The sequence below is a fragment of the Saimiri boliviensis genome, chromosome 3 (assembly GCF_048565385.1).
Source record: "Saimiri boliviensis isolate mSaiBol1 chromosome 3, mSaiBol1.pri, whole genome shotgun sequence".
NCBI classification, from domain to species: domain Eukaryota; kingdom Metazoa; phylum Chordata; class Mammalia; order Primates; family Cebidae; genus Saimiri; species Saimiri boliviensis.
In genome coordinates this window covers 68,327,541-68,354,474 of record NC_133451.1, presented here as the reverse complement: position 1 = coordinate 68,354,474, position 26,934 = coordinate 68,327,541, and the positions used below count along the sequence as shown (strand labels likewise).

Here is a 26,934-nt window from a genome sequence, read left to right as displayed (position 1 = left end):
TATTAATTTCTCAGTTAGAGGTCAATAGGCATTGTTTCAAAACAGAGTGACATTGCCAGAGATGGTGTGCCCTGCCTGGGCAGTAATAGGCCCACAGACCTGAGAGGGACAGATTCAGGGAAGGCCATCTCTTAGACTTAGCCTACATGTGCAGCCTAAAAGCCTGATGGCCAATTCTTTCTATTCCTACTTGTAGGTTTACAAATAGCAGTGGTACCTGAAGTTTGGTCAGGTTCAAGCTATTTTGTTGCAAGAATAGCTGACAGATTGTTGCTCTGAAGAAAAACAGATTCTTGGTTGGATAGAAAATTATTTGTTTCCATGTGTACTGTCCTCTATGGGGAGGCCAATATTATAGTTTCCATTGCTTTGATATTTAAAAGAGCTAGTCTTTGGCTTGGTCCTCAGTTTCCAGACCTGCTAGGAGGGATATGGGGGCTGATTGCTGGGACATGCTGGTGAGTTCTTATAGTTCTGCGAGGAGTCAAAGGCACTGTAGGGTAGAGAATCTGCCCTTTGTGCCTCCTGACCTGACTGGGTGTCGGGAGTATGGGAAGTGAGCGCTGTGAACTCTGTCAGCTTTCCCTGGATTCCATGAGCAGCAACCTGGGCCAGTGGCAGAGTCTCAGACAGCCTGATTTTCTGTGTTGCTCACCTATTCTTTTTTTCTGCCCCTGGCCATGTCTTTCCCTACTCTCAGCTTGTCAAGCATGTGAGAAAACATGTGACAAAGCTTTGGCAAATTTGGTGAAACTCCATCAAAATGCAGTCAAGCCCTTTCCTGTTGCTGCCAAGTCAGCTGGGAGCTATGCCTGTGGTCGCCTGGCAGGGGCCCCACAGCTGCTGCAGGTCTTTGGGCTGAGTAATTGCTACCAGTTTCTCCACCTGTTACAGCTACCATAGTGAGCTGCTGAAAAGGCCAGAGGGGCTGTTTAACATATATATTAACAAGTGTACTGAGCACTTCACATGCAACATCTCATTTAATTGAAATAAAACCTCCGCGACATAGGCATCAGTGTTATCTTGGTTTCACAGATGGTAAAACAGAGGCTCAGAAAAGTTCAGTGATTTCCCTAAGGTCACACTGCTAGTACATGGTACAGCTGAAACTTGAATGCAAAACCATTTAACCGTTAACCAACAGCTTTTTAATGATTCTATGGTATTGAATTGGGAAATGTAAGGGTGTGTTTGAAGTCTGAGCTCCATGTTTGCAAGGCAATCAATAACCAGTTTGCTTATATTACCCCTAGTAAATTCCCTGGTGTTGGCAAGTAGAATAACTTTTTTAAAGTTATCAGACTGTATGAACCTTTCCCCTTCCCTTTAATCTGATCACAGATTTTCTCCTGTCCTTGGAATAAAACCTGAACTCCTTAGAACAAGACATGCCACCTTTCATAGTCACTCCAGTGTACCTCTCATGAGCACTGCGGTCTTGTCAGTCTGAATCACATTGAGCTCCCGAAGTATCACATGGCCATCTGACTCCCTGCCTTTGCACCGCAGCTCTTTCTCCTCTGACTCCGCTCTCCATGTCTCACCTCTTGCCATCCCAGTTCTGAGAAATCCAGAGCCTTACCTTCTCTATGAAATATTCTCCAACTTGATAGATCCTTCCACCTTTGTGCAGCCACCTCACTTCACTAACAGCAGCACATATTATATTGAGCTACAGTCTTTCTCCACGCTTGTACCCATCTAGGCTGGGAGCCCTAATAATAAAAACTAAACTTGTTCTTTGTGTCTTAGTGCCTGGCACAGAGAAACTGCTCAATAAATGTTCATAGAGTAAAAACATGGATTTTTCTACCCTTTGAAAACAGAAATGTTCCCTGGCTTATATGCTGAGTCATGCTAGCAGAAATGCACCCTCCCTTTGATTTGTCTGTAAGCTCCATGAAAATGACCAATTAACATGAAATTGTGGATGGGCCTCCAGACAGACTTTTGTGGTTTTTGTTTGCTTGTTCCTACTTTGGAGACTGCAGGGATTTCCTTTCTTCATGCATCATCTAGAAGTATGTCATCAGCTCTTGGTGACCACCTATCAGTTGGGCCAAACAGAGGCTCATTTTAACATCTTCACATTGAATGGATTGAATTTCAGCAGGTATTTAGGAGAGAGAGAGAACGTTAAAACGATAACTATTTATTTACAGTTCAAAGCAAGGCTTTAGTGTGTTTTAGGTTTAGCCACACTCTCTGGGACTTACAAAAGTTTCACACCTACCAAGTTTCCCATGTTTCTTCAGTGGGGTCTGCTGAGGGCACCCAGTGCTCCAGAAGGCTCATCTAACATCTGCAAAAGCATTTCTAATTAGAGTGTGGTCCAACCATATGGAATTTGAAAGCTATCATATGTCAAGACAGAATGTGTATGCCCCAAAGCCATCAAACTGTGTCTAAGAAGATACTTGTTTGAAGTAGAAAAGCCATATTCTCCTGAGTATTTTGCTTATGGAAATGAGACATAATTCAATCCAAAAAGAGGAAAGAGCTTCTGTTTTCCAGCCACCAAATCACAACCTGCAGACCTGGTGAATGACTCAATTTCTCCATCCATAAAATCAGTACTAATGATATCAGCAGGCTCCCAGCGGGTGCTGTGAATCCTAATGAAAGAATAACATTTGTGAAGAATGCTGTACTTCCTGGGAGAAAAATACCATTTTTCTTTTTTTTTTCCTTAGAAGCAACATCTGTCTTTGTCAGTCCAATGATCCCCTTAAACTTACTGCTTCTAGGTTGAGAGGGACTATGGTGGGCACACCAGGAGGAGGCCAAGCTGAGCAAGGATGCCAACGAATGTCTGAAATCCCAAATGCCCTGTATTGGAGTTTCTCAGGGTAGGGCCATGGAAAGAAAGAGAAACAATGTAGGAGAGCAATTAGCTTCTCTTGCATCACTTTGTGGTTGAAGACGGATATGGGTATGGGTGGTGGGGAGTGGGAAGGGGGTTTTCTGAAGGACAACATCAGCTTCTCTGGTACTTTCCTTTCATAGGTCCGGTCCCAACATTTGTGGGACCCAGGGCAAGAGTATACACAGAGGCCCACATAGAGCATACCTAAATATGTAACTTACAAATTAAGATGTGCCCATGGCTCAGCTTACTCTCGATCCTGGGCCCTGCAGCCCACTCGCAGGATAGCCCTCTGCAGACTCACGGCTAATGGCACAAGGGATCGGCTGGGGCAGGGTAGGCCAAAACTGGGGCTGTGTCCACTGGAAGCCAGGATGGAGACTGACCTGGACATGCTTCCCAGGCAGCTGTGGTGGTCAGTCTCTCTTCTCTATGCCTCACTATTCTGGCAGGATTTTTAGGCATTTCCAAGCAGAAAGGAGGGAAAGAACTCAGATAGCACTTTGAATGCTTTGCCAGTGACCAGCTTTAAACAAAGACAGACTGATTCTCCAGAGCCAACGTGGTGATCTCTTCTCCATAACTTCACTCCTGTGCCTGTAGGCCACAAATGCTGGCCTGGGGACCAGTTTACCCCCTGTATCCTTCTCCTGTTTGCTCAGTCATTCACTGAAACTAAAAAAAAGATTTCTCATGGGATTAAAAAGAAAAAAACATCTTTGAGTTTGGGTGTTTGTAAAATTCAGGCATCTCTTGCCTAGTTGAGGGGTGGCATACCCTTCTACACACCTCCTATAGGCACAAACTGCTATCAAGTCATTTCTCATCCTCTGAGGTCCCTGGCAATAATCAAAATTTAACAAAGCCCAAATATTGCCTTGTTTTGATTCTGAATCTCTTCCTCAGAGGATCTTTTCTAGGTTTAGAGTTGCCCAAATGACTGAGGCTGCTCTTGTCGCCTAATGCACGTGTCTACTTCTTTTCCTGATGTTTCCACATCAGCTAATAGCACTATTTATGACTCCTTGTTCCCCAGAGAGCTGGAGCCCTTTAAGTGGTCAGTTCCATTGTACTCTGCCTTTGAAGGGACAGTTCTAGGGGCATCCCAGGCTAATGTATCCTGGCCTTATTTTTGGTGAATCAGTAGGCAATTTGACTGATTACCGGATAATGTTCATGAAATGCATCAGGCTTTGTATTCATGTTGGCTTCACTGCCAAAGTTCATTGCTGACATCCAGGGAACAGGGAAGGGAGTAAAGATGGCTCCAGTGCAAACATATATCCATAACTGGGAAAATGGCTCAAACTTAGAGGGTGTTTCCTCTGATGGAGGAGAGGGCACCAGAGGCTTTCTGAGAGAAGGCGAATAATCTATAATATTGATGTGCCCCTTTCTTTTCTCCTTGCCACCATTTTCTTCTAAGAGTTTTCACCAAAGATGCCAGTTAGCATGAATGGGTATACTTCATCGTTTCTTGTCTTTATTTTTATTTACTATTAAAAATGAGATATAACTTGCATGCAGTAAAATGCACACATCTTAATTATATAAAACAATGAATTTTTACATGCATATACCTGTGCTACCACTATTACGATCAACATACAGAACTTTTTCAGCACCGAAGAACACCCCATAATGTCCTCTCAGCACTTAATTCTCCAAAGGTAACTCTTATTCTGATGGAACATTACGACTTTTAACACAATAGATTAGTTTTGTCTGTACCTGAACTTCACATAAATGGAATTGTACAATGTATTCTCTTCTGTCTCAATTCTTTCACTCACTGTGAGACTCACCTGTGTTGCTATGTGCATTACTGACTAATCTTTTATCATCGATAAATTGTACTTGATCATATGAATATACCTCAGTTTTTTCCCATTCTATTAATGATGAGCATTTAGGCTGTTTTCAGCTCAGGATTATCGCAAACAAAGCTGCTTGTGTCATGGCTTCTTAGTAACCCTTTTCTAATCCTTATTACGTGCAATATTCTGGGTATTTTACAAGTAATAAGTCACTGAATCTTTACAATAAACCTATTGGAAGTATTATATCTCCATCTTATAAGAGCAGGCTGAGGCACAAAAAAGTTAAATAACATCCCAAGCTACACAACTAGAAAGGAGTATACTTTGGACTGAGCAGTCGTACACCTTGAATTATCTCTTGCCCTCTTAACCACCAAGCAATACAGATACTGGCAATGGTTAAAACTACTTATTAGCTTTGTGATCTTGGACAAGTTTATTAATTATTCTGCTTCCTCATCTACCAACATGAAATAACAACAATATCTCCACTCAAAGGGATATTTTAAAAATTAAATAAATAATCCATCTAAGGCAGATACTATTGCTTGGCTAATCCAAGGATATTTAAAGAATTAAATAAATAATCCATCTAAGGCAGATACTATTGCTTGGCTAATCCAGTAGCCACTCCCAATCCATTTCCAAGCTAAATGCTCTCTTTGTTGCCTTCTTTGTAACTAAGGGAATCTATGTGCCCCAGTTCTGTGAAATGAGATTGATGGAACATATGCTATGAGATATCTGGAAAAGTGTTTTCCTCTTTATAAAAACAATCTATAAGAACGGTGACTGTTCTTTCCTTCTCCTTCCTGTCTTTAATGCAACTGTGTCTAGCACAGTGGCAGCCGTCTTGTGAAGCCAAGGATGCCCTTGTAAACCCACTAAGAATGATGAGAGTGAAAGGCAGAAAGAGCCTTTCTCCTTGATGATATTGTTGATCCACCAAGCCAGGCCTAGAATGCCTATCTCCTGACGTCCTGTTAAATAAACACTATATACCTTGTGAGCTAAGGCATCAGGTTACTTGCAATATAAATAAATGATCGGCCATGTGAAGAACTAATCACAATGCCTGACACAAACAGCTCAATAAATATGAGGCTATTATGTTAACCTCTGTCTAATTGGAACCTGGGCCCAAAGGCTCTCACCTCTTGTAATCTGGTAATGATTTTCTAAAAGTGCTTTCCAGCCACTACCAGAGGGAGATGATTACTCCTCATGGCATCAGCTGTGAGCCTCAGGAATGGAGTGCTTCCCACATCCTTCAACAGAGCAAGAGGCAGCTGGAACCATCAGTGTCCCAGAGGTACTCTCCAAGCTGATGCCCAGGAAAGCCAAGCTGCCACACACACCCACAGATGCACCCAGGAAAAAAAGACAAAATTCCAGATAAGTGTTGTTTGTATTTTTCTACCTTATTGAAAAAAAAAAAAGTTCAGAAACTTCTGGGGCAGTTTTAAAAATGAGTCATGATATGACATGCATCAGGCTGCATGGCTCCAGGAGGCCGAAGAAGCAGAAGAAACAGCATTCAACAACAATTGGGGACCCACACCTTGTTTTAAGAAAAGTTGGCCTGCCTTTATCAGTGTGGTGAGGCATAAGTGAGCACACACTTATAAGAATGGTATCCTATTATACTATTTATTTTATGCATTGCTTTGTTTACTTTTTAAATATTCTATTAGACTTCTATTTGTTGATGTTCAATTCAACAACTATATGTAGAGTGCCTGCTTTATGCAGGGAACCCAGGTATTTAAATTACATGGAGGAAAGAATACTGGAAAACATATACATTTGTTTTGTTAATATATTTCACATAACCTTTCCACTGAATGTTGCAATCTGGCCCTATTTACCCCTCATGTATTTTGATGCTTAATGTCTTTTGCACCTGACCTCTCTGAATAAAGGCCTCTGATAGTGGAATAGTCATGTTTTCTCTTCTACCACCTATTCTCCCCACAGATGGTCTGTTTTGTCAAGCATGCTAAAAGGAAGGGATTGGGAAGTAATTACGTAATGCACCAATGTAAGGTTTTCATTAATTATGATGTCTGCCTTTCAGCTCTTTTTCTGCCTCCTAAACTGTCTTCTAAACAGCAGCTTTTAAAACTTACACAGTGTTGGGATGTAGTTCTTAGAATCTGAGGGTCATTGTCCTCTACAGACATCTAAATGAGAATGATGTTGGTTGCTCCCTTGAGTGTACCAGGCTGGATGTATTGAGGCATAGTTTGGAGCTCTGAAGTCTCCATCTGGTTTTGTGGATCTTTAGGTAAGCTGCTTCTCATCTATGAGATCCAGCACCCCCGATTATTAATGCTTTTTCCCATCAGGGACACTCTTTGCTGTGTGGTCATTTTTAAAACTAGGATTAGGTGGAGGAGGGAGGCAGTTCATGGAGCCACAATATAGAGCAGGACCTAACTCATCACCAGAGATTCCAGGAGAGCCTTTGGGTTTTATTTTCTTTTGGAATGTTTTCTAAGTCCTGATATATTGTCAAAGATAGGCAGGCAATTCTAGGGGAATAGGAACCGTGTATTCATTCTTTCCCTGAATAAAGAAAGGGGGCTAGAGAATGGAACTCAATTATCGGGAGATTACTATAACACATGCATGCTTGTAGCTCACACCAAAATATGAACAGCATAAAGCTAAGCTGGGACAAATCTTATTTCCAGCTCAGGTGTTATGAAGGTAGCCTATTAATTTTGTAGGAATGCATACCCTTTGCAAAAATGTTCCTCATAATGAACGAAATCAGTTGAAATCAATGTGGGGAGCCATGCTTTATGTAAGAGATGTTGTGGGTAATGAATTTTAATCAACTACTTTAAGTGACAAGGGCAACTGGATGCTTGAAGAAATTCCATGGCGAATTCTCATTTCACTTAATTAATTACCTTCCAATTTGTCTCTTGTGCAAGAAGGTTTTAGACTTTTAATTTGCCTAAAAGTCCAGCCTCTCTTATGCTTTTGTTACCTAACACATTTACTATTCCAGAAAGAGGCAGCTTGTTCTTATGCACAGAGTTTGCATCTGTGCTGAAAATAACATAAATCACTACTTGGGTACACACAGCCACATAAACACCATCTTTGGTGTTTCATTTGTTAACCAATCTCTGACTGCTGCAACCGTCAGTATCTCTCAAACACCTGCAGCATGGCCACCTCTGCTAAAGAAAGTGTTTGCAACGCCAACTGGGGAGTTGTCACTGGCACTGTGATTGGAGTACAGCATATTCTGATGAAAATCTGTGGGAATTATTAAAATGCTACTCTGCAACCATTGCTGACAGATGCTATTAAACACATCAATCTGGAAGAACAGAATCTGGCGACATGAGCTAACTAGGGTGAATTGCGGAAGCTGTATAAAGATTGGCTCTGTTGAGCTCAACTCAAAGAATAATTTTACGTTTGGTACACTTATTTAGAATAAATCTATAAGTGTCACTGCTTAGAAAAAATATTCAAAAATAACTCTGCCCATTTTAAACCTTATAAAGCACTTTTAAATATATTCCTATGTTCCCTCTGGCAATGTGGGGATTCTACAGTGACACCCTAAATATACACATGCTTCATCTGAGGCAGAGTCACCTCTGCTGCATAGCTTTATTTTAAAGATGAGTCTCAAATCTGAATATCCAGCTTTGTGTTCTCTCCTGCATTCCAGTCCTCTGTCCTTTGGGCTCTACACTCTGACATATCTGGCTTATCTTTCCGTCAATATACCAGCTCCTTTATTTCTGTCATTACCCTGTACCTTATCCAAGTTTTAATTCAGAGTCAAACGGCTCACAAGAGGCAGGGCTGGGGTTTGGGCTCGGATATGTCTGACAATTCCAGTAATCCCTAAGGTCTTTTTGAAGGAGGATCCTACTCCTATAAACATGATGCCTATTAAGGAAAACCCTTCATTTTTAGTGGGGTGAAATATTGTCACACATATACCCTTCTAAATGATTCATCAGAGAGAGAACTTTTTCTGTCCAGCCAAATGTACACATTCTTCATATAGTTACCCAGAAGGAAATGGGTGTGGTGTTCTTCAGGCCATAAGCTAGATGCCAACATGTCCTTTCATAGAGACTATCTGCCAGCCAGATTATGGATATACCTTCCCTGTAGCTCAGAGGCTGCTTTTCACATGACAGGTTCCCATGTCGCCCGAAAGGCACTTATCGGTTGTGAGTCAGGTCTCTGCAGGCTGAAGCACAAGCATGTCGGCCCGGTGTAGCTAGGAAGCTATAATTGTATTCACAAGTTGTCATCCAGAAAATCTACCTTTTAAAAGTCCTTATCAAATAGTCATATATAGAAAAGCCAAAATTATTTTTGGAAAAATCAGAAATAGCATTTACATTTGCTATATAATTGAATTAAAAGCATTTCAGCTTTGGCTCTTCTCTCTGAAACCTACTCTTTTGTTCACTAGCTAAGCAAGTACAAGCACCGTAGAAAAACTACAAGCTGGGCTGGGTACGGTGGCTCACGCCTTTAATCCCAGCACTTTGGGAGGCCGAGGGAGGCAGATCACCTGAGGTCTGGAGTTTGAGACCAGCTTGACCAACATGGAGAAACCCCACCTCTAGCAAAAATACAAAATTAGCCGGGCCTGGTGGCGCATGCCTGTAATACCAGCTACTCAGGAAGCTGAAGCAGGAGAATCGCTTGAACCCGGGAGGCAGGTTGCAGTGAGCTGAGATTGTGCCATTGCACTCCAGCCTGGACAACAAGAGTGAAACTCCATCTCAGAAAACAACAACAACAACAGCAAGCCAAAAAACTACAAGCAAACTTTCTGAAAGATGCAGGGAAAATTAATTCTGCTTTCTATGTATGACTATACACACAATCTGGAAAGGAGTGGGTTTGGTAATAATTTTGATTTCTATTTCACTGTAATAAAACAATCAATCAGTCTACATAAAAACTACAGAGCAAAGGGAGAAGAGCAAAATTCCCTATGAGAAAAGTAGTAAAATCTCCAGGAATCAGCAAGTCTGAATTTCCAGGCTCATTCTCAAATGAGTCCCAGATTCCATCATTCCAGCTGCACACAGGGCATGCATTTCTTCTTGGACGGCATTTTATCACCAACTCCAATAGGTTAGTGTACACAAACAACTCCCCACTGCCCACCTCCAAAATAATTTTCCTAAATGTTTCCTGATTCTGCCAATAGCACCAGTCAGATTTAATGTATTTGAAAAAAGTTCGATTTCTTTCTCACTTTTCTTTTCTATGTCCTGTCAAACTCAATCCTCACTTATTCTTCAATTTAAAAAATTACTTAGAGCCCACTAGGGACCAGGTATCATACTAAGTGTTGGAAATAAAATAATGAACAGTCACTGCCCTCATAGCACCAATACTCAGCAGAGTGAGCCACTACAGAGCATGAAGTTAGAATGTGGTATATAGTGACAACACAGGGGCCTGTCCAAGCACATCGGTGGTGGAGCGGGGGCAGGCCTAGAGCAGATGTGGGTCAGGGTGTCAGAGTAGACTTTCTGAGGTAAGTGACCTTTCAGATTGGATGGGAAGGATGAGTAAGAGTCAGTCTAGGAAGAACAGTGGTGTGGATGGAAGGGGGAATAACATTTCCAACTTTAAAAGCATTATGTCAAAAATCCCAGACATGAGAACATATGAAGGCTTATGTCTGGGACTTGAGGATGCAAAACGGAGAGGGATGAGAGACAAGGCTAAAAAAATCATCCAGGACCAAATCATGTAGGGCCCTGTAAGACACATATGAGCTTTGAACTTTAAATCCCAATGATTTTGAACCGCGGGTGATGTGATCAGCATGATGCTTTTGGAAGATCACTCTGGTGAAGGCAGAAAACTGATCAACGGAGGAAAATACATCTGGAGACAGGACAAGCTGTTAGGGGCTGTTGCTAAGAGAAGAGACTGTCCTGGCCTAAGGTAGTAGCCATGGAGAAAAGTGAATGCACTCAGGGTCTCTCTTGGCCTGGGCTCCTTCTTTAATGGCACTCTGAGTACTTCTCACAGGACTCATACAGAATGAATGAATGTTTGAGACGGTGCAGAGCATGTGTGAAACTCTGGAGCCAGCCAGAATGCCCCATTCAAACGCTGATGGGGATCCTCACTAGCTCTCTCTTGTGTCTCAGTTTTCTCAAATGTAAAGTAGGGATAATAATGCTATACATTCCACAGTAAATAATTAGTAAATGGACATTTACTAAGTTATTAACTAATAGTTAGTTAATACATGTAAACACTTAAAACAGTGCCAGGCACATAAAAATACTCAATAAACGCTAATTAGTAGTAACTGTGTTCGGGATTTTACCATAATTTCCTTTATCCTCAGTTTCATTACATCTCACCCAATCTACCCCATGATGATGATGGGCTCTTAAATCACCTTTCAGCCTATTAGTACTCTGCCTAATTCTCTCTGCACATGACTTCTAGACTAATCTTTAAGACATCTTTCACAATGTCACTCTCTTTTTTCAGATCTTATAAGGCTCCCAATTAAGCCCCAAATCCTTAATCCAACATTACAAACACTTCCCCAGCCTGGTCATATTTAATCTCCTCTAAGCGTATTTCACTTTACAGTTATACCCCAGGGTATGCCCTTAGTTTCCAAAAATTTAAATTTGAGAGGAGATTTATGTAATACCTGCTTTGGCCTATATACCTGCACTCACATTTATGAGAGCTGTTTTGGATTGTGTGTGCCTCCCAAGTAGCTGAGCACCAGGAAACAACATCCCTTATGAGGTCATCTGCCCAGTTTTGAAGCTTTCCCAGTATTTTTGTTTTTCAAGTTTATTGTAGTGACAATCTTATGCATGGCTTGTATTGCTATCCATCTATCATCCAGGCTGGAGTGCAGTGGTGCGATCTCGGCTCACTGAAACCTCTGCTTCCTGGATTCAAGTGACTCTCCTGCCTCAGGACTACAGGCATGTGCCACCATGCCCGGGTAATTTTTGTATTTTTAGTAGAGATGGGCTTTCACCATGTTGCTCAGGCTGGTCTTGAAATCTTGACCACAGGTAATTCACCTACGTTGGCCTTCCAAAGTGCTGGAATTACAGGTGTGAGTCACCATGCCTGGCCAGCATTGTTTTTTAATAGATTTATTTAGCCTTTTGTGGCCTAAAAAAGAACAATAAAGGTTTAAGTTTATGGTATGCAGTAGCCGTAAATGAGCTGAGCAAAGACATGCAGCCTTATTACAGAATAATAAATAAAGGGAAATTGCCTGGGAAGGCCATGCCATAAAGATGAATGTCATCTGCTGAAGCAACAGTGTCCATTTTAAGGCAATTTGGTATTGTTCTAGTATGAGTGGCTTAATTTGTGGGCTAAGGATGTATCAACATCTCTTGAAAATAATAGTGATTATGTTTTTGATTTACAGGAATTTCCACTTTAATTCCTTCCCTACATTTCTTCTGCCATTTTATCAAAGCCTGACTCTATTGCTGGGTCCTCTGTGAAGTCTTTTGTAATAATTACACCTACATCAACCTTTCTCTTTTATAAATTTCTATTGTCTGTATCTTTGATTTTTATTTATATTTTTGGAATTATAATTGATCTATAATAAAGCACATATTTAAAGTGTACAAAATGAACGAGATTTCACATATGTACCTACCTATGAAAACATCACCACAATCAATAATGAACAGACCCATCATCTACAAACGTTTTCTCATACCCCTTTGCAATTCCACTCTTTGTACCTAGCCCTGTCTCATAGAACCAATTATCTTCTTTTTGTTATCAAAAATAAAAAAGTTGTCATACATTTCACTTCTTCATTTGGGAATCATAATCCATTGTTATTATTTTTACCTTAAACACCTAATTATTTTTTGAAGACATGTAAAAAATAAGGGAAAAATATTTTTATCTTCATATATACTTTCATTTCACCTCTCCTGGTGTATCAGTTATATATGGTTGTATAACAAGTTATCCCAAATTTTAGTAGCTTAAAACAACATTTATTATTTCACAGTTTTTGTGGGTCAGGAATTTGGGAGCAGTTCAGCAGGATCCTCTCTCGAGGTTGCTCACAAAGCTGCAAACGAGGTGTAACCAGGCTTCAGTCATCTTTAGACTCAACTGGGGAAGAAACTGCTACTAATCTCATTCATATGGTGGTTGGCAGAATTCAGATCTGGTGACCTTTGGATGGAAGACCTCTGTTTCTTCATGGCTATTGGTCAGAGGCTACCCTTAAAGTTCTTTGCCACATGGGCTTCCATATAGGGCAGTACACAAAGTTACAGATTGCTTCATCCAAGTGAGCAAGCAGGAAGAAACAGGGAAAAAGTTTGAGCAAAATGAAAGTCACAGTCTTGTACAACCTAATCTCAGAACTGACATCTTACCATTCTGGGTATATTCTATTCATTAGAAATAAGTCTCTAGTCTATCTTACACACCAGGAAAGGGGATTACATCAGAAGGTGGGAATATTTAGCAGCTATTTAGAAGCTTTCTGCTACTATGTTTTATTTGTATATATGTTAAAAAGCTCAAACACACTATTGTTATTTTTATTAAAAAAAAAAAGTTTCTGGAGCACATTATTCCTTTGTTTAGATCCAGATTTTCATCTGGCTTTACTTTCCTTCTACCTGAAGAATTTTTTGCATTGCTTATCTGCTGACAGTGCATTCTTTCAGATTGTGATGTTGGAAAGAGACTTTACCTTTGTTTTTAAAAATATATTCCTGTGGCCAGGTGTGGTTGCCCATGCCTGTAATCCCAGCACTTTGGGAGGCTGAGGCAAGTGGATCAGGAGGTCAGGAGTTTGAGACTAGCCTGACCAACATAGTGAAACCCTGTCTTTAGTAAAAATACAAAAAATTAGCTGGTGTGATGGTGCACACCTGTAGTTCCAGCTACTTGGGAGGCTGAGGCAGGGGAATTGCTTGAACCCGGGAGGCGGAGGTTGCAATGAGTCGAGATGGTGCCATTGTACTCCAACCTGGGTGACAGAGCAAGACCCTGTCTCAAAAAAAAAAAAAAAATATATATATATATATATATACACACACACACATATATATACATATATGTGTGTATATATATATATTCTATGCCCAGAATAGAATAGAATTCTTTTATATAGAATCCTAAACTGAGTATCTGTTTTCTTCCAGTACTTTAAAGCTGTTGCTTCACTTTTCTTCCCGCTTTCATCGTCTCCATTGAGAACTCTGCTGTTATTTTTATCTTTGTTGCTCTATACTAATTTCGGTTTTATTTCCTCTCTGGCTGATGTAAAGACTTCCTCCACCCAATTGGCCTTAAACAATTTCATTAAGATGTGTCTTGATGCAGTTTTCTTCATATTTCTTTTATTTGAATTTGTTGTTTCTTAGACTTCTAAATTTAATAGTTTTCATCGGATTTGGAAAAATATAAGCCATTATGTCTTCAAATATTTTTTCTGAATTACTGCCTATTGACCAATATTAGAAAACCATTGATTCATATATTTTGCCTGTGATCTATTTTTTGTTTAGGTCAGGCGTACCCAGACTTTTTACACAGGGGGCCAGTTCACTGTCCCTCAGACCATTGGAGGGCCGCCACATACTGTGTTCCCCTCACTGACCACCAATGAAAGACGTGCCCCTTTCTGAAGTGCAGCAGGGGGCCAGATAAATAGGCTCAGGGGGCCGCATGTGGCCTGTGGGCCGTAGTTTGGGGACGCCTGGTTTAGGTGTTTAAAGTAGACAGTTGAATCTAGTCTCCAGTATTCCATCATGTTCAGAAGTGGAAACCTTTCCCATTTACTTTAATAACCTGTAACACAATTTACTCTCCAACCTTTTCATATATTCTTTATGCTCAAGAAAAAGTGCTTTGGCAGAGCAGAACCCATGTTATCTGACTTTTTTTATACCTAGCACAGTGCTATGAACATGTTGAAGATATATATTACTCTTTACTTCATCTCTTAGAAGAGTTGGCTGTTAATTCTGTTTCCTTTGTTTCAAAAATACTGCATCCTTTTGATCCTTCTTTTATCTCTGTCTTCTTCACATCTAACTCCTCTGACCACTCCATAAATACGAGAGAACACCTTTGCAATGTCATCCCATCCGATGGCTTCAGCTATTATCTTTGTCAAATACTGACTGGCAACTTTACAACACCAGAGGGCCTCCAGCTGGCATGTATGTGCCAGATACAGTGTTTTAAAGGTGAACTCAAGTGAAAAATTTTGCCATCTGGCAAAATTAGTCTGATTATCCTATTTACTATGCTTGGTTGACACCCATTATTTTGGCCAACTCCCTATTTTCTGATCCTCACATCTCACTCTCTGCTGGGATTTTTTGGTGTCTTCCTAACTCAGCCAGTAGCAACTGTGACTTTCCAAGACTTTCCCTGGATGGTCCTAAGTTCTTGTCTCTTGGATCACAGACAGAGCCTGAAGTCCATTTGCTGTTTCTGGTACTGTGCCTGCATATCTAAGTTTCATCTCTGGCCAGCTCTGTGTTGTGCTGAAGCCAACAGTATTTTGGAGGAGCTCACTAATCCCTATTTACATTGCAGCTGCAAAACTCTTCCTCCTTCCAGCTGGAAACACTGATTTTGTAGATGAAGATATCAATGAAATTACAGTCTAAGAGGTGAAAGTCATTCCTTCAAGGACCTACTACAGTTGCTCCCAGGCTTTGCTTGCTTGAATTAATAGCCCTGTGCAATGGATGTACTACACAATTCCGTGTGCATACTCTCCTCTCATTTCAAGCCTAGTATATCCAAAATTCATCTTCCCTGCCAATCTGATCCTTCCCCTGTGATCCTTATTTTCATTAGTGGTGCCTTCAATCTCCTAAACAGGTAAGCTTGAAGCTCAGGAATCATCTATGACACCTTGGTCTCTTACTGTCACTTGATATGTCCTGTAGTTCCATAAGTTTTACGTGGAAATGTCTCTTGAATGTTACAGATTCTAACCCTCCCATGTTTCTCATATTCGTATTTTTCTCTACATTACCATGATTACTCCCTCACTGCAAGGCCTCATTCTTGATGATGCCACCAATGCAATCCACACAGCATTGCTAGGTGAACTCCTCTGTGATATTGTGATAGATATAGATATAGATATAGATAGATATAGATATAGATATATGATTTAATCAATTATGCCTACCAAATGAAGTCGCCATAAAAACCCATAAGGAAGAGGTCTGAGAATAGCTGAACACATGGAGATTCCTGGAGGATGGCTGCCAGAAGAGGTATAGAAGCTCCACACTCCTTCCTACATACCTTGCCCTATTCATCTCTTTTTTTGGCTATTCATCTGTGTCCTTTGTAACATCCTTGAACATAAGCTGGTAAATGTAAGCGTTTTCCTGGATTCTCTGGGCAGCTTTAGCAAATTAATTGAACACAATGAAGGGGTCATGGTAATCCTGATTTATAGCCAGTGGGTCAGAAGTATAGATAACAACCTACTCCCTGGGATTGCTGTCTGAAGTAGGGGCAGTCTTGTGGGATGGAGCCCTTAATCTGTGGGATCTGACACTATCTTCAGGTAGATAGTACAAGAATTATATTGAATTAGAGGAAACCCAGCTGATATCTGCTGGAGAATCTGCTGGAAACTTGATTGCTAATGGGGAGAAATTCCCACGCATTTTGGTGACCGGAAGTGCTGTGTTGTATTGAGAAGTAAGAGAGAATAGGAAAAAATACTTTGGTTTATTCCTCCCTATCCTTGGGTGTCCTCAAAGACAACCTGCTTATAGGACTTCTAAAGTTTCAACAACTATTCACTGTGCATCAAACTAACTCCAAACTAACCCTCCAGCACCAAAGCCCTTTCCTCAGTGGTTTTGGCTTATACTACCTTTGTAATCTTAACCATTGTGCCTCGCCTTATATCTGCCATCTCCAGCCAAACTTAACTTTGATCTTAGAATTCTCTCAGGCCCATTTTTGCCTGTTTAAATCTATGAACTGAAACTTTAAGGTCTAGTATACCAACTCTAGCATGCCAACTCCTTTGTGTCATTTTCTAAAAGTTTCTAACCAGAAGTAACAGCCATATACGTATGCTTAAAACAGTGCCTGATACATAGTTGGCATACGAGAAGTGCTTATTTAATAAGTGAATGACTCTCTTTTACACTTTTATAACATTTTGTGCTCGTCCAATAACACTTGTCATCCTGCCTGATGCACCAGTTAGTTTATTCATTCAAGAAGAACTGAGCACCAATGATGTGGAAGGTTCCACGCTACAGAGTTCACTGAATTATGGTCATCTTTCCCGCATCTCTCTTATCTCTCCCACTAATTGTCATCTCTCCCATATTTACACAGTAGCATAAATATGTACAGTGCATATGTGCCATCTCTCCCACCATTATGTAAATATGTCTACTCTATACATGGCCATCTCTCCTACAGTTGTGTAAATGTGTCCATTGTATAAACAACCATCTTTCCTATAGTTGTGACAAGGTCTACTATATTCACAACCATATCTTCCACCACTGGGTAAATATGAACACCATGCCCATGGCCATCTTCCACAGTTGTGTAAATTGTCCACTGTGTACATGGCCATCTCTTCTACAGTTGTGTAAATGTGTCCACTGTATACATGGCCATCTCTTCTACCCCTCAGTAAATATGAACACTGTGCACATGGCCATCTCCCATAGTTGTCTAAATTGTCCACTGTGTACGTGGCCATCTCTTCTACACTTGTGTAAATGTGTCCACTGTATACACAGCCATCTCTCCAACAGTTACATAAAGGTGCTCATTGTATATATAGCCATCCCTACCATAGCTGTGTAAATGTATCCCCTGCACACACAGCCATCTATCCCATAATGAAGTCCCTAAGGGAAATGAGCTCATTTCATTCCTCCTGACCTCACTCACAAGCCTACTAGCCCAGGGCCTCACATGACACACAGTAAATGTGAAATGGAACAGAAACGAATTTTTCTGAATTAATGAAATAACACAATCAAGAATCAGAAGTTTTGCTTTCTGGTCTCGGTCGCAGAAGCAAGATGATGAAGGGGGCATCATCGTTTGGGAAGCGTCGCAATAAGACGCACACGCTGTGCCGCCACTGTGGCTCTAAGGCCGACCACCTTCAGAAGTCGACCTGTGGCAAATGTGGCTACCCTGCCAAGCATAAGAGGGAAAGTATAACTGGAATGCCAAGGCTAAAAGGCGAAATGCCACCGGGACTGGTTGAATGAGACATCTAAAAATTGTATATCACAGATTCAGGCATGGATTCCGTGAAGGAACGACACCTAAACGCAAGAGGGCAGCTGCTGCAGCATCCAGTTCATCTTAAGAATTTCACCGATTAGTCACACAATAAATGTTCTGGTTTAAAAAAAAATCAGAAGTTTCAAGAAGTATCAGAACAATCAAGAAGTATCAGATAGATACTGATGATCTATCTGCTTGTGTCTTGAATAACTGAAAGGAAAACAAAGATCATGTAGTATCCCCAGAAGAAGTAGATGCTGACTTGCTTCTTTATATTTGCTTTTAATCTCTTTCAAAAAAGAACAGGATTTTGTCCCTCTTGATCAACCATAAGAAACTATAATGAACAAAATAGAATCTGTCAACTTTAGTTTCTTTAAAAGGTGATCAAGCAAATTGCATGGCAAACTTTAAAACTTCACCATTTCATCTCTTGATGTTGACAATCTGTCTTAATAAACATCTTGAATATTTTAATTAAGACAGAGTTTCACTCTTGTTACCCAGGCTGGAGTGCAATGGCGCAATCTTGGCTCACCGCGACCTCCGCCTCCTGGGTTCAGGCAATTCTCCTGCCTCAGCCTCCTGAGTAGCTGGGATTACAGGCACACACCACCATGCCCAGCTAATTTTTTTGTATTTTTAGTAGAGACGGGGTTTCACCATGTTGACCAGGATGGTCTCGATCTCTTGACCTCGTGATCCACCCGCCTCGGCCTCCCAAAGTGCTGGGATTACAGGCTTGAGCCACCGCGCCCGGCCTGAATATTTTAATTTTTAATATACAAAATAAATATTCAGTATACGTTATTTCAAATTTAAAAGAAGTATTTACAAATAATTTTACTTCATAATCTTCTTAGATACCATTTAGAATAGGTTTTGATGTACACACATCTTTCCTCATATATTGATATTCTACCATTTATAAATAGTAGAACATTCAATATTACTCATTTATAACTATTAATACCTATACTGAATTCAAAAGTACTATGAAAGTTCTGTGTCTCTTCTCTTCTCATTCCCCTAGCTAACAAAAGAATAGGCCCCTGTGGTCACACCTGAACACTGTGATCCTGTTCTCCAATCACAGCTTACTGGACCAGGAATAGAACCTTACCAGTGCTGGATCAATCAGATTCTTTCCTCTAGGAAATTGTATTTATGACTGAGGCACTAGGTAGTCTGTGAGAATTAATGATTAAATTGGGAAGACATCTTATCACACGCATAAAAAGAAGGGGAAGCCAATCTGATGATGGAAAAGAATAAAAAGAGAAGCACTGATAGTATGAAACATTTAGTATGTGTTAGGGCCTACCTCAGTTAATTCTCATAGAACTCAATTAAACTCAAGTGCTTGCAGTCAAAGAAACTGACACAAAGAAAGATTAATGGAAGTGTACAGCAGGGATGTGCTTCTAGCAGTCTGACTCCAGAGCCCAGCTTTTGACTGACGTTCTACTACCCTAGAGCAGTAGGGCAGGTGTGAGGGGCCACGTCTTCACAGAGAGCTGGCAGGTTTCCTTAGCAAGAGACTTCCTGATCTTGTCTAAGACTTGTCTGAATTTTCTTCCCATGGATATTATGAGGAAGACCATTTTTTCCATTGATTTTTTTCTCCTTTGCTTAAACAATTTCAGAGGTTTCAGTTACTGACAACCCCAAAGTCCCCTGTAACAGCCCTGACCCCTTCATTTCCACCCCCTTGTGTTGGACCTAGCATTGCCATGCTTCAATGTTTTCAGCAAACTCTTTTGCTCTTTATGTTAGTTTCCCACACATAGACGCATGCACAGTGCCTCTATGCACCTGTTTCTATATTATCCACACAAAGCAGTTACTGGTTTGTGGAAATGTAGAGAGAGTAACACAAAAGATTTGGAGGAAGATGTCTGGGACTTCATTTAATTGATGGGCCAGGTTAAGTCATGAAGAAATAGTTTATTGTGAGTTGCAATTTGTAATATCTGTTATTAGCACTTTGAGCATAATTAGGCAGTTCAAATATTGGCTAGAGAGAGATAATTAAGTCTGTGTTTTGCCTTTCATACTGCAAAGGAAAGTTTTCCAAACAACTGGCAAAGGTAAAATCTAGCCAAATTCATTTTTTTAAAACCAGGAATGATTTTAGCAAGCTTTTGCTACCATCTGAACATACATAAATTTTAAAATTATTATGCACCACAGGCTCTGTGCATTGTCAAAATGCCATCGCTCAGCATTATCATCATTAAAAGAGGAAAACAAAACAATGAATTATTCTCTCAGATACATAATTTAAGTCTATTCCTTGTGGTTCTCAATATCCTGCCTAATGGAATGAGGCAGTTGTATGCTGTTTGGGCCCTGCATTCAGACAGAGTAGGGTTAAATCACTGCTTATGTCTAGGAAAGTTACTTTTGACCTTGGGCAAGTTGTTTATGACCTTAAGCAAGTTGCTTTGTTACTTCCCTTTCACCGAACCCCAGTCTCTTCCATTGTGAAATGGGATAACAGTAATATCTTCTCAGGATTGTGGTAAGGATGAAATGGACACCCCATTTTTGAAAAAGGCAGTCTGCCATGGGCCCCAGCATCTGCACCTATCCTTGATGAGTTTGTCACAATGCAAGGTCTAGCTGTCCTATGATGCTGAGCCATTTCTGTAGTCATGTAGCCAATTAAGTAGGTCATGGTGACACAGAGGAATAACCACATGACTACTAACTCCTCAAGGGAAGAATTCTGGCTTGTTGTGAAAGGTATTGAGAGTTTGGTTCTATATTCTTCAGCTGCAGCACAACTGTCTGCATAGGTGCCACCTGGGCCCTTTGTGTTATGTGGGATGTAATGGCAGAGGAACTGGCAGTATCATGTGATGCTCCTGCTGTTTTCTGTGCTGTAAATAAAAGTGATCTTGCTCAGATCCACTGAATTTCATTATCTACTTTTGGAATCAATGGGGCTGTGGAAAGCCACCCTTCCTGATTGCTTACTCATGTCCTTTGGATCTTTTTTGGAGTTTTGTCACTCCCTGCCATCCTCTGTGACACAGGTTGGCAAACTTTTTCTCTAGCCAGTTGGTAAATATTTTAAGCTTTGGGACCACACATAGTCTCTACTGCATTTTATTCTTAGTGTATGTTTTCTTTAACAACCTTCTTTTAAAAAAAACATTTAATTCACAGGTTGAACAAAAATAGGCTGAGGGCTGGATTTGACCTCAACTCTTATCTTCCCCGAAATCCATGTAAAACACTTAAAACAGTCTATGCTATGATAATGACATTTCAGAAAAACCATTAGCTATTCTTATACTTAATGCTTTTTTATTATTAATTTCTAAGCCTAAGGAAACCCTGCTGGTATTCCAAATAACGGTCCCAAATAATAAATAACTTTTTGGAAAACATGTAGTGCACAGTGACTAGCTATTCCCACTCCTTTAAGTCAATTCTGTGTCTTTGGAAACAGGACAACTCCTTATGTCAGGCTTCCAAGGTGCCAGGAATAGGTTACAGGTATGTGTGTACATATTGAACTCCTCTGCCTGCAGGGCAGATGGTCACCTTCATCTGTTTACACCAGAGCACTGTGCAAATATTATCATTTTCTATGTGGGTCAAGGCATGAAAAAGGTTGTTAAATGCTGCTTCGGGTCATTAAGTTACTGTTCAGCAAAGTACAGGTTTGGTGTATAATAGAACAGTTTTCCATTTTTAGACCACTATTTTCAACTAGAGTGTGGTTGGTGTGGAGCTCAGAGGAGCATGGAGTTCTCTTTACTGATCTCAGGTGACTGCAGAATGATTTCTCCTCACAGGACAGGAGATAATAAGTCACTCCAGTTGGTTAACTCTTAATGGTCCAGACACTCTCTGAGGAAAAAGACAATAAAAAATAGCCAAGAAAGCCAAGCATGATGGCACACACCTGTAGTTCCCGCTACTTGGGAGGCTGAGGCAATTTTTAGAGATGGGGTCTCGCTATGTTGCCAGGCTAGACTTGAACTCCTGAAATATTTCAAGCAATCGATTGCTTGAATCCAGGCTGGCAACATAGCGAGACCCCCATCTCTAGACATGGATGAAGCTGGAAACCATTATTCTCAGCAAACTAACACAAGAACAGAAAACCAAACACTGTATGTTGTCACTTCTAAGTGTGAGTTAAACAGTGAGAACGCATGGACACAGGGAGGGGAACATCACACACCAGGGCCTGTCAGGGGTGAGGGCCTAGGGGAGGGATAACATTAGGAGAAATACCTAATGTAGATGACGGGTTGATGGGTACAGCGTATGACCATGGCACATGTATGCCTATGTAACAAACCTGCATGTTCTGCACATGTACCCCAGAACTTAAATAATAATATTTAAAAAAAGAAAATAAATGTTATTCTTGAAATTAAAAAAATTCGACTTAAAAATAGCCAAGAAGACATCAATGACACAAAGAATAAAGACAACAAGAAGTGTTGAAGAATTGCTGAACTGGAAGGTGAAGGGGTGGGGTGGAAAGGAAAGTCAGAGGGAATTGCAGTAACAATTGAGTGTCCAAAACTGTCCAAGCTCTGGTTTTGGTTAAAAAGGTAAACTCTCCAGGGCCAAGTCTAAGAAGAAAGGAAAAGCAATGGAATAAACTATCAGGGGGCAAGAGGGGAAGTTGAAGGAATAGAGCCATGGGCTGCAGAAGCTACAGAAGAAAGAAGCATTGACAGGGATGATATAAATCAGGTCTAGTCATGGTGACCAGCAGAACCAGCTTTCCAAATGGGAGGAGAAACTCCTACTGCAGTCTGATGGCTGGTAGTGCTATTTATTATACCAGCATCCTATGATATCACTGCATCACTGAAGTTCTGAGACAATGACCTTGAATCACCCACAGATGCAAGAATGATGCATAGTCTGTTTTTTCTCCTGAGTCAGAAAAGCATACATTTAAAAGCTCTCCCCCACAAAATAGTTATAAGATTTCAGAAATTATCTCCATAAAAGGATAGATATTTCAGTTTTCTGAAAAGCCTATTCCCAGATCATATTCAGTGACCAAAGCCACAACAATCTACTATATACTGAGATATACAATGACTCATAGTACACGAAGGGTGGGTCAGATGAATGCTCTTACAGATCTCCTTGTAAGACTTGTCCTGGACTTGAGTGGTAATCAGTTCCTCTAATTTTCCCTGTAACCTAGTATAAGATTTTGAGTTGTCACTATAGCTACATGGTAATGTCTGTTCCCTGGAACAATTTTTTAAAATGATGTCAGTGGTCAGGTAAGGCAGTAGAGATTCAATTTTTTTTTTCCTGTTCCAGTTTAACAGAAAAGTAGGAAAAGACGCCTGAAACTAGCAAGTGTACTTCATGGGGTCAGAGAACTGTCCTCTGAATAGTGTGCTGATTGACTCAGGGGTGATAATGATGTTGTGTATAAAAAGAATTAGAACTAAACTGTACATGTCATGGAATAGTAATGACTTAATTCAAGCATATCACCCAGGAGATTGCTTTAGAATGTTTTCTTTTAAAGAACTTATCTGAATATGTTTTCAGAGGGAACTGTTTCTGAAAGATACCCTGAGCCCTGCCTCTGGAGTACATTAATATTCACCAATGGTGGCACAGTTTCAAACCTTAATCCTAGGAGTCACTGACTTCATTTTAAAGACATATTCAAGAACTAAAGTTATACAGTAGTGACCTTTGAGTGGCGAGAAGAGGAAGTTGCTACTAAAAAAAAGTTTGTTGCTTGAATTTTCTTTTTCAAAAAAGATATGTGAATGTGTTTGTTGTTTTATTTAAGTTCTGGGGTACATGTGCAGGATGTGCAGGTTTGTTACATAGGTAAACATGTGCTATGGTGATTTCCTGCACCCATCAACCCATCACTTAGGTATTAAGTGCAGCATATATTAGCTATTTTTCTTGATGATCTCCCTCCCCCTGCACCCTCGACCCCAAGAGGCCCCAATGTGTATTGTTCCTCTCCCTGTGTCTATGTGTTCACATTGTTCAGCTCCCACTTATAAGTGAGACTGTGTGGTGTTTGCTTTTCTGTTCCTGCATTAGTTTGCAGAAAATAATGGCTTCCAGCTCCATTCATGTCCTGGCAAAGGACATGATCTCATTCCTTTTTATGGCTGTATAGTATTCCATTGTGTATATATACCACATTTTCATTATCCAGTCTATCATTGACGAGCATTTGGGTTGATTCCATGCCTTTGCTATTGTGAATAGTGCTGCAATGAATATACGAGTGCATGTATCTTATAATAGAATGCTTTATATTCCTTTGAATGTATACCCAGTAATGGGATTGCTGGGTCAAATGATATTTCTGGTTCTAGGTATTTGAGGAATAGCTACATTGTCTTCCACAATGGTTGAACTAGTTTACATTCCTACCAACAGTGTAAAAGCATTCCTATTTCTTCACAGTCTCACCAGTATCTGTTGTTTCTTGAACTTTTAATAATTGCCATTCTGAATGGCGTGAGATGGTATCTCAATGTGGTTTTGATTTGCATTTCTCTAATGATCAGTGATGCGGGTAGTGCTATCTATGTGCTTTTTTTCATATGTTTCTTGGCCACATAAATGTCCTAAACAAGTGTCTGCTCATGTCCTTTGCCCACTTTTTAATAATTTTTGTTTGTTTTCTTCTTGTAAATTTGTTTAAGTTTCTTGTAGACTCTGGATATTAGCCCTTTGTCAGATGGATAGATTGCAAAAATTTTCTTCCATTCTGTAGGTTGTCTGTTCATTCTGATGATAGTTTCTTTTGCTGTGCAGAAGCTCTTTAGTTTAATTAGATCCCATTTTTCAATTTTTGCTTTTGTTGCAATTGCTTTTGACATTTTCGTCATGAAATCTTTGCCTGTGTCTATGCCCTGAATGGTATTGCCTAGATTTTCTTCTAGTGTATTTATAGTTTGGGGTTTATATTTAACAAATCTTGAATTAATTTTTATATAAGGTGTAAGGAAGTATCAATTTTCTGCATATGGCTAGCTAGTTCTCCCAGCACCATTTATTAAACAGGGAATCCTTTCTTCATTGCTTGTTTTTGTCAGTTTTGTTGAAGATCAGATGTTTGTACATGTGTGGTCTTATTTCTGAGTTCTCTATTTTGTTCCATTGGTTTATGTGTCTGTTTTTGTAACAGCACTGTTTTGGTACCAGCCATTTTGGTTATGCCACCTTGTACCATAGTTTGAAGTCAGATAGTGTGATACCTCCAGCTTTGCTCTTTTTGCTTAGGATTGTCTTAGCTATATGGGCTCTTTTTTTATTCCACATGAATTTTAAAATAGTTTTTTATAATTCTGTGAAAAAAAATGTCAATGGTAGTTTAATGGGAATAGCACTGATCCTATAAATTACTTTAGGCAGTATGGCCATTTTCACAACACTGATTTTTCCTATCCATGAGTATAGGATGTTTTTCCATTTGTTTGTGTCTTCTCTAATTTCCTTAGCAGTGGTTTGTAGTGCTCCTTGAAGAGGTCCTTCACTTCCCTTATTAACTATATTCCTAGGTATTTCATTCTCTTTGTAGAAATTGTGAATAGAAGTTGGTTCATGATTTGGCTCTCTTCTTGTCTGCTGTTGGTGCACAGGAATGCTTGTGATGTTTGCAAATCAATTTTGTATCCTGAGACTTTGCTGAAGTTGCTTACCAGCTTAAGAAGCTTTGGGGCTGAGATGATGTGGTTTTCTAGATATAGGATCATGTTATCTGCAAACAGAGACAGTTCGACTTTTTCTCTTCCAATTTGAAACACTTTCTTTCTTTCTCTTGCCTGATTGCCCTGGCTGGAAAATCCAATACTGTGTTGAATAGAAGTGGTGAGAGAAGGCATACTTGTCTTGTGCCAATTTTCAAGGGGAATGCTTCCAGCTTTTGCCCATTCAGTATGATATTTGTTGTGGGTTTGTCATAAATGGTTCTTATTATTTTGAGGTATGTTCTTTAAAAACCTATTTAATTGAGAGTTTTTAACATGAAGTGATGTTGAATTTTTTCAATGGCTTTTTCTACATCTATTGGGAAATCATGTTGTTTTTGTCTTTAGTTCTGTTTGTGTGCTGATTTACATTTATCGATTTGCATATGTTGGACCATTCATCCGGAATATTGGCCTGAAGTTTTCTTTTTTGTTGTTGTTGTGTCTCTCCCAGGTTGTGGTATCAAGATGATGCTGGCCTCATAAAATGAATTAGGGAGAAGTGAAGTCCCTCCTTTTCAATTTTTTGGTATAGTTTTAGTAGAAATGGTACCAGCTCTTCTTTGTACCTTTGATAGAATTTAGCCATGAATCTATCTAATCCTGGTTGTTTTTTGGTTGGTAGGCATTTATTTCTGCCTCAATTTCAGAGCTAGTTATTGGTCTATTCAGGGCTTCAACTTCTTCCTGTTTCAGTCTTGGGAGGGTGTATATGTCCTAGAATTTATCCTTTTCTTCTAGATTTTCTAGTTTGGTTGAATAGAGGTGTTTATAGTATTCTCTGACGGTTGTTTGTATTTCTGTGGGGTCAGTGGTGATATCCCCTTTATCATTTTTTATTGTGCTTATTAGATTCTTCTCTCTTTTATTCTTTATTAGTTTAGCTAGTAGTTTATCTATTTATTTATTTTAAAAAACAGCTCCTGGATTCATTGATTTTTCAAAGGGAGTGTGCGTGTGTGTGTGTGTGTGTTTCTATCTCCTCTGTTCCTCTCTGATCTTGGTTGTTTCTTGCTTCTCTTAGTTTTCGGGTTTGTTTGCTCTTAGTTCTCTATTTGAGATCTTTCTCACTTTTTGATGTGAGTATTCAGTGCTATAAATTTCTCTCCTAACACTGCTTTAGTTGTGTCCCAAAGATTTTGGTACATTGCCTCTTCATTCTCACTAGTTTCAAATAATTTCTTGATTTCTGCCTCAATTTCATTTTTTACCCAGG

General features: G+C 39.9%; 1 protein-coding gene and 1 pseudogene across 1 annotated transcript in view; one reads left to right on the top strand and one right to left on the bottom strand.

Annotated features, from left to right (window-relative positions):
* Positions 1-26,934, bottom strand: part of PARM1 (prostate androgen-regulated mucin-like protein 1) — a 111,503-nt gene that overhangs the window by 39,005 nt on the left and 45,564 nt on the right. The gene's annotated exons all lie outside the window — the stretch shown is intronic.
* LOC120363640 (large ribosomal subunit protein eL37 pseudogene) lies at positions 17,778-18,230 on the top strand (annotated as a pseudogene).